The sequence below is a fragment of the Trichechus manatus genome, unplaced genomic scaffold, assembly GCF_000243295.1.
Source record: "Trichechus manatus latirostris isolate Lorelei unplaced genomic scaffold, TriManLat1.0 scaffold00030, whole genome shotgun sequence".
NCBI classification, from domain to species: Eukaryota; Metazoa; Chordata; class Mammalia; order Sirenia; family Trichechidae; genus Trichechus; species Trichechus manatus.
The window spans coordinates 9,940,138-9,949,660 of NW_004443966.1; the positions used below are offsets into that span (position 1 = coordinate 9,940,138).

Genomic DNA, 9,523 nt, shown 5'->3' on the forward strand with positions numbered 1-9,523 from the left:
ATAATTCCTGTGCTCACAGAGCTTACAGTCTTAGACAAACACACAACCGAACAAAAAACTACACATTGGCACTGTGCTACAAAGGAAACAAAGATCTGCTAAATAAAGTTTATGGGAGAAAACAGAGAGGAGAGTTTTGGATAGAGGGTGGTAAGGCCTTATCAGAAACCACATTTAAACAGTGTTCTGAAGCATGAGAAGGAGCCAACCCTGTCAAGAGCTAAAAACAGAGCCTCCAAATAGAGGGAACCGCCTGTAAAGAAAGGCTCTCGGTGAAAGAAGGTCAATGAGGCTAGGGATTACACTGCACAAGGCAGAGAGGAATCCGGAGACCACCATTCAGAACTTTACAGGTCACTGATATTGCAACGAAAAGCCACTTTAGCATTTAAAGAAGAGGAATGACATTTATACATAAAAGATGTAGGTTTATAAAAGAAACTTCAATCTTTAAAATGACCGACTTTGGGTGATACGTGACCTAATCAGTGGAGTTAACCTGGACTTACCTGCCTTTTCATAGATGAGGATATTCATTAAGTGAGGAACTGAGGCTCAGAGAGGCTAGATTCATTGCCTAGGTCACACAGTCAAACCCAGCCAGGAGACCAACGCCTGAGCTCTTTCTCTTTGGCCACATTTACCAAGGACCCTGCTTGTATCTTCACTTACCCATTCAGCCCCATTGAGTCAAAAGTGCACTGGACTCACAACCGTCCTCCTGAAACAATAAAACAAACAACGTGTGTGATTTCAAAATATGTCCACAAACTCTTCGCTAAGGAGCCTAATTCTCCCTTCCTTGAGTAACTTAAAGTTTCTTTTGTTTCCCACAGTGAATGTTCCTTATCACTTGAATTCATGCCCGTGTTTGTGGCAAAATTTCTCCATGGGGTCTCACTGTTTGTTTGTTTCTGATAGCTTTATTGCGATATATTTCACATACCATGCAATTCATCCAATTAAAGTGTATTTCACTGTGTTTTAAAAATAATTTTTAAACCAGGAGATTTCAAACCGGTTATAGCTTTAGCCCATAATTAGTGCAATTGATTTTTCTTGAGTCTATTTACCTGATAAACAGTTATCTCATCAGTGTCTCCAATTGGTTCATTCATTTTGCTACCTTACAAGGAGGGGGAGGGAGCTAGGGCCTTGAGCAATTGCTATACAGCTAAGAAAAGAATCTTATGAAACTGTTACCCATTTCTCCTGCCTCTAGACCTCACCTCTAAATCCTGTCCATCTAAGTTCAGTGGGGACTTCTATGTAGAAGTGAGCCAGCTATGGTATTACAAGCTTTCATCAGAGAAAGAAAAAATATATATTTATATAATAAATCATGTATAGTTTCTTTATTAGCCCTGCTATTGTGGCTTCAAAACATAACTGAACTACGTACCCAGCTAACTTTCTTCTTCCTCTGACCTATTAGTAGTTTTCAAGCTTTCTTTCCCTGATTCTCACAACAGTGTGATCCTCCTGGAAAGGAAGGTTGCAACTGATTTTCTTTCAATCTGGTCTAAATTATACTGTGCCTGAAAGACATTCCTTGAAATCTGTGACATGAAAATAGGACTATTTTCTGATTTTCTTAACGCCAGTGGAGTATTCTTTGCTACTTTTGCTTTATTTTATTTCTTCATTAATTTCATATACTATGTTCTTTAGGGGTAGGTAAGGTTGATGAGGGGCTGATGGGTATAATCTACACTTACAATACCTTCTTTCCTGGAAAACTACTTGCTTTGGAACAAATGTCAACCTGGTTTCATCCAGATCTCTCACCCATTAGACTCTGAGCTGAATGACTTTTTGCTGCTTCATAAAATTCGTTACATTCTATTTACTTGCTAAATTATATATACCTTCCAACTTTTACTAAAGTGTAGCTACTCTACAAGGATAAAAATCTGACATCCCTGAGAATACTCAAAAGAAATATGTCACCATTTTTTTCCCAAAAATGTTCTGAGTGATGCTTTTAGAAAAAGTGGCCTCCGGAGGTGATTAAGATAGCAATACTTATTTGGATTTTAAATTATTGTAAGCTTGTTTCAAAATTAGCTTAATCATGCTTACTCCCTTGTACTAATTATACAGACATAAAATATAATGCTTTCAGTTGAATAAATAAAAGGAAAATAAAAACCAAAACCAAACCCACTGCCATTGAGTCAATTCCAACTCATAGCGACCCTATAGTACAGAATAGAACTGCCCCACAGGGTTTCCAAGGAGCAGCTGGTGGATTCAACTGTTGACCTTTTGGCTAGCAGTTGAGTTCTTAACCACTGCGCCACAAACAGTACTTGTCTAAAAGGCTTAAAGAGGGAAAAAAAAAAAAGAGAGAGAGAGAGAAAGTGGAGTGATGGCCTAAGTAAATCATATCTTTTTTTTTGATTTTCAAGATAATTTCATCCAAACCATCATGTATCAAGAAACAAACTCATTAATGGCAAGGTTGCAACACAAATGCTGAGGACTAGATACAGAATGTAAGCTAGTGAAGGAGGCTGGGAAGATGTATGGTGGTGGAGTGAATAGTGGGTGTCCCATCTAAAGGGCACAGCTGTATAACTCAGACCCTGCTGAGTTTTGCCACATAACAATACAGGCTTAATGTCACTATCTCAACGATTGTTCAGGAGTTGCTAAACGCTGGATTTTTAATAAAATCTCTCCATTTTTATATGTTGGCAGTTAAGTTTTAAAAATTTTAAACACTGTGCAAGTCACCAGTTTGCAATCTCTGGTCTAAAGTTTTTAACAATGATGAGAACTCACAAAACAAGAAAAAACTACCCTCTTCAAAATAAAAAGTATCTTGCTCACCCCAGCAATAAAAACAAGACCTTAGTATTAAAAGTGAGAGTTTGACATAATTGCAATGCTGTCTACAGAGAAGTTCAGAATGTTATGATCAGTATTGTTGTTGTTGTTAGGTGCCGTCGAGTCAGTTAGGGCTCATAGCAACCCTATGTACAACAGAAACACTGCCCGGTCCTGCGCCATTCTTACAATTATTTCTATGCCTGAGCCCATCGTTGCAGGCACTGTGTCACTCTATCTCATTGAGGATCTTCCTCTTTTTCACTGACTCTCTACTTTACGAGCATGATGTCCTTTCCCAGGGATTGGTCCCTCCTGATAACATGTCCAAAGTATGTCAGACAAAGTCTTGCCATCCTTGCTTCTAAGGAGCATTCTGGCTGTACTTCTTCCAAGAGAGACCTGTTCGTTTTTCTGGCAGTCCATGGTATATTCAGTATTCTTCACCAACACCATAATTCAAAGGCATCAATTCTTCCTCAGTCTTCCTTATTCATTGTCCAGATTTCACATGCATATGAGGTGACTGAAAATACTCTGGCTTCGGTCAGGTGGACCTTAGTCCTCAAAGTGATATCTTTGCTTTTTAACACTTTAAAGAAATCTTTTGCAGATTTGCCCGATGGAATATGTCGTTTGATTTCCTGACTGCTGCTTCCAAGAGCAGTGATTGTGGATCCAAGTAAAATGAAATCCTTGACAACCTCAATTTTTTCTCCGTTTATCATGATGTTGCTTATTGGTCCAGCTGTGAGGATTTTTGTTTTCTTTATGTTGAGGTGTAATCCATACTGAAGGCTGTGGTCTTTGATTTCCACCAGTAAGTGCTTCAAGTCCTCTTTGCTTTCAGCAAGCAAGGCTGTGTCATCTGCGTATCACAGGTTGTTAGTACTGTTAACCAGACCTAATTTCCTTAATTGTACTCCTTAAGCAGATAAAATTCAATTCATTTCTGTTTCTTGTTTAAGGAAAAATTCCCATTTCTCAATTTCAAATCCAAATAAGAACACTTTAATGTATAATTCTATGGAAATGAAAAACATTCAAAATAAAAGCATAACGAATACTGAGATAATGCAAACACCTACATTACAAACAGCTGAGTTTATAAAGGAACAAGGCTAGTATATAATATTACCACAGCCCAGGGGCTACTGGCTGATGATGAATATAGCTGCTTCTGATATTGAGCTAGGTTAAAGCCACAGATACTGCAAATTTCTATTCATTTAAAGATGTCTAGTCAAAGAGCTAACACTAATATTGGCAAAGTCTTCCCATTATAAAATGATCATATCAGTAAGCTTTCCTTGAGCAAGCAAGGCAGTGAGTGAGGTGGTGTGGAAGGAGGGGAGTAGGGGTTGTAATGATCTGGGACATAAAGACTGAATTCTTTTCCTATACTTCCCAGTAAATTATTGATAAGTTACTATATAAGGCAGTAACAGATCTCACAAGAGCGTATGCTATGCCCTAATTAAATCTTATGTAACATTACATTTTGTTATATTTTTATTCCTTTTTCTCCACTAAACTATGCTAAGTAGTAAACATCTTTCACCTTCTGAAATCCTTATTCTATAATACGTTTTTCTCCTCTCCTGGATCATAAACGTTCATTATGACCCGAACGTTCCTATCTTCAGGTTTCTTATTCCTGGTTTTATGTAGTTCTTTACTGCAGATACTGTGCTCTCACTTCGTACATGCAAACCAAGTTTCTAAATTCAGCTACTCCAAAGTTTAAGACAGGGCTCCTTTAATCATGGCGACATAAAATGCACTACACTTTTATCTTCCTCTTGCTTTTGTCATGAATGAGTCATCCCTGTTCCACTGTGTGGTATTTACTGATAACTTAAAGGGCTACTGTTTTAACTCTACTACATTATTGAGTACAAGTATTGCTCTATTTTAACTTTTGTTCAGTCTCAAAGAATTATTTATTAATCGTTGACTACACTTAAACATATAAGCAATCTCACCCTTTGATTAGAACGTTTAAAGTTATATTTACTCCCCCACTTCCTTCAAAGGGCCATTATCTGCTTATCCTCTCACTTTATAGCTTACACAGAAAAGCAAAAGGAATAAAGTCCTTCTAGCATTCTTAATGCAAAGCCACTTTTTTACTCAGCAAATCACGTTAATTCTCTGCATACACTTCACAATACATAATGAAAAACTCAAAGTAGTTCATTTTTTAAATAAAAAGTTCACTTTGGTAAGTCATCTCTTATACTGTGTAACATGACAACTATAACATCTAAAATTTATTGGGCCCTATATGCCAGGTACTCTTCAAATGCTTTAAATATAATAATTCATTAAATCCCCCATAACCCTTTGAAATAGTAATATTTTTACTATCATTGTCGTTACACAGATGAGGAAAGCAAGTCAGATGCCTAAGATCACAAAACTAGGAAGCAGCAGAGACAGGTTATTCAGGCAGTGTGGCTCAAGAGCATATGACCTATACCACTGTGCTTTTACAAACATTATACTGATTACTAGAGTCCCTGGGTGGTGCAAAGAGTTAAGGCCCTTGGCTGCTAACCCAAAGGTTGGAGGTTCAAGTGCACCCAGAGGCACCTCAGAAGAAAGGTGTGGTGATCTATTTCCAAAAAATCAGCCACTGAAAACGCTATCAAGAACAGTTCTCTGACATACACGGGTCGCATTGAGTCAGAATTGACTCGACGGCAACTGGTTTATACTGATAATCGAGACCTATAGGAAGAGAAACAAATGGTCACCCTAAAACAGCATAATCTTGTAGTTTAAGATTATAAATTAAGTAACCGCATTCAATTTCTTCAGTGTTTCTTCTTTAAGATTTACTCTTCACTGTGCAATAAATGCAGATTATCACAAGAAAATGTATTATTTTAGGAAATAGTACATTTTCATGTATATTTAAGTTTTGTCAATAGGATGCTGGTGAATTAATATGTAAGGTAAAATTCATTATATTGCCCAATGGTCTATAATGTGTGTTAGGTACGGTAGCTTTTGAATATATAAAAGCATCTAAACCAATGAGAATTTTTAATGATATAATATAGGACTCTCTTGGTCCTTTCAATTTTTGTGACATTTGGAACGGTGGACACTGGTTTTCCTATAATCATCTTCTACAGCCAAGTAGTAATAAAACAAAAGCATTTATTTCATGGGACAACATGAATCCAAGTGGTCTTCAATGATACTTTACTGTCACTGGGATATGGCTATAGTTACGTTATCCCAGTCTCACTGGGATATGGCTATAGTTATGTTATCCCAGTCAGAAACAGCATAGCAGGCTTCTGTTTGAATTCTACAAGTGTATATGTTCAGCTTCAACCTTCATCTCTCATTATTTACAGTAAACGTACCTTTGAATCCCATCAATTGGAGTTGGTAGATGTGGGGAGCTCGAGCCTTAACACAATGCATATATCCTGACAGCTGTTAGTACTGCATTATTTTCACATCATAATGAGTTTCCTCACACCAAGAAAAACTCTATAGTCCTAAAATCATAAAGGATGATCTATTTCTGTGACAAATTAATTAAAATTGGAGAGAACGAGATTCATAACCACTTTAAATAAAAGTTTTGAAACCACAATTAATTATACATACCTTTAACTGTCATAACCTTAACTAGGTTTTAATTCGCATCTCTGAACCTTTACAGTAATAATAGCAACCACTTTTTGAGTGCCTACTGTATACCAGGTACTATACTATACAAGACACTTCACATGTGTTATGTAGTTTAAAACTATCCTATAGGATATGTATTATTATTCTCACTTTACCAATAGGACAAACAAGGCTTAGATACGTTAAGTCATTTGTGCAGTGGTTAAGAGATTGGCTGCTAACCAAAAGGTCGGCAGTTCAAATCCACCAGCCACTCCCTGGAAACCCTATGGGGCAGTTCTACTCTGTCCTACAGGGTCGCTAAGAGTTGGAATTGACTTGACAGCAACAAGTTGCATTTGGTTTTGGGTTATTCAGCTAACAAACGGTAGAGAGAATTCAAACTCAGACTTGGTGATTCCAAAGCTCTTATACACATCGTGTCATGTCTCATCATGTCACATCACACCTCACCTCATTCAACATGAATGAGAACAGATGCATCTCAGTTTTCAGTTATTTTTACTGTTTTTTTTTTTTGATACTTACAACCTGTGTTTTATTGACTATGCAAGGATATTCAACTGTATGGATAATAACAAATTACGGATAACAATGCAAATGGGAATTCCAGAACACTTAATTGTGCTCATGCAGAACCTATACAGAGACCAAGAGGCAGGCGTTCAAACAGAGTTTTCCTGTGTTTTAAGATACAGATTGCAAAAAGCAAATATTTTTAATATGACCATGAAAACAAAGATTTTGCTTTTATATATTTTTTAATTCTGTTAAAATTATCAACTTATATATTAAACTTATAAACAATAAAACTAGTTCTTCTGATCAACCAATTCATGTTAATTACAGAGCTTTTAAATTTTAGTATAATAGCTACTGTAGGGCTAGGAAATTCATCTTTACTTTCAGAGATTACAGATTCAGCTTTCAACATGGGCTAAAATTACCTGGGAGGAGGGGAATAAAGAAATTCTAACTCGTAAATCCTAGAAGTAAAAACAAAAGAGTACTATTTTCTATAAGAGCATCTCAGCCAGGGAGCTTGAAAGAGGTGCTTTTAATTTAAAACTAAAGCAATAAAACCAACAAAGCTTGAACTACTGAAATCTTTTACCTACTGTAATAGATGACAATAGTTACAATTCCTCTCTTTTCAGGCTTAAGTTGATGAAAGAAGGAAAAAAACCTCACTCCTAGAATGCTCTGGTTTTCTCTAATTTAGGATAAGCCTAGAGATCTCAATATTATTTGCATCTCTGGTCTCCCTACTGGTATTTCCAGAGATACTAATACAGATTATTGGCTAATATTACAAATGTTGCTTAAGATAAATCTATAAACAAAACAAAAATTTGTATCAAATTCTTCCACCTGCTGTTTCAGAATACATCCTCTATGGGCAACCCAACACAGCTTATGGGCAAAATGCTGGTAAAAGGATTTTCTTTCTCTATGTCACAAAAAAATTTTTTTCAAGCCAACCTATGTTAAAAAGAAAATAACTTTCACTGAGCATCATATCATGATGAAGCCAGCACTGAACAGCCACAAACACCTCTCACCGACAATAAAGAACCACAAGGATCCTTAATCTTCATTTTTCTTACAATTTTTTTTTTTTTAATTTTTAAATAAGGGCTTTGATAACCACAATTGGTAACAGAGGCACAGTCAGCATAACTGGCTGCAGAACACCAGTAGGCAGCCTTGGTCAAAGTCCCAAGTAACTACAACCTTGTTTGTCTCCATTAACTGCCTCATCCCTACCTACCTCCCAACCCAAAGAGCCAGCATGTTTCCTCCATAAATATTTACTTTATGACTGACAATTTGAATTTTGAAGCTTTAATAAGCAACTGCTCATGAAATTAAAACACCCTATCACACAAGTTTAGTAGTAAAAAGTCCCTCTGATGTTGACGGGAAAAGTTAGAACTTCAACCTCTTTTGTTGATCACTGCTGTCTCCATACCTGCAGTGTCAACTGCTATGCCCAAAACAGAGTACAATAAATAAATGTCGAATTGAATTGATTGTTTTCAATTAACTAGAATTTACTTAACAAGTATACTCTCAATTCCCTAGCGGTGCAATGGTTAAGTGCTTGGCTGCTAACCAAAAGGTTGCTGGTTCGAACACACCAGTGGCTCTGTGACAGAAAAGACCTGGTGATCTGCTCATGTAAAGATTACAGCTTAGGAAACCTTATGGGTCAGTTCCACTCTGTCATACAGGATCGCCTGAGTTGGAATTGACCCAATGAGTTGGAGTTGACTCAACGGCACACAACAAATACAACATCCACCATCTCACTACTCATTCTAAACACAGGCAGTGCCCAGGTTACGAATGTCTGACTTACAACCTGTAGTTACAAACCAGCCCCCATAAAGTCTATTATATTAAAAATTCGAGGTACATACAATGGTTTGTAATAACAAATGGGTGCTACTCTGTGATGCGCATCAAAACATTATTATTATTATTATTACTGTATTATGTTAAAGATGTTTTAGTGTATTTGGAAGTGGTTCTTTAATTTTTTTGTGCATAGAAAGGTATACTATATACTAAGACAAACATCTGACTAACCAACATTAGATACGAACCTAACTGTTCCAACTTACGTACAAATTCAACTTAAAGACAGGCTTAGGAAGAGAACTCATTCATAATCCAAGGACTACCTGTACAAGAAAATTATAAAACAACAAAACCACAATATATACAAAACCCACAACCCACACTCTACACTACCTTTCTTTTCTTCCTTCTTTCTTATTTGCTTTAAGTCCAGGAAGGCTACTGGAGTCTATATAAATGCAACCTTCATTCAAATCAATACTTATTTATGTCACTGAATATGTTCAGAATTCTTGTTCAAAATAAAAAGAACATAATATTCACAGGTCCTATCATCATAGAAAGAGTCTATTCTATTCCCTACAACATCAAGAATATCAGTAATATATTTTTAAATAATCTTGAACAAAAAGAATTACCATATACAATTGTTATTAGGTGCTGTCGAGTTGAT

General features: G+C 36.4%; 1 protein-coding gene across 1 annotated transcript in view; it reads right to left on the minus strand.

The window, feature by feature from the left end:
* The window catches only part of CSNK1G1 (casein kinase 1 gamma 1), a 117,301-nt gene extending 115,051 nt beyond the window's left edge, over positions 1–2,250 (minus strand). Inside the window, exon 1 of the mRNA XM_023729714.1 lies at positions 673–2,250. The gene's annotated coding sequence lies outside the window, so the exon portion shown is untranslated. The remainder of the gene's footprint in view (positions 1–672) is intronic.
* Between the last annotated feature and the right edge of the window lie 7,273 nt (positions 2,251–9,523).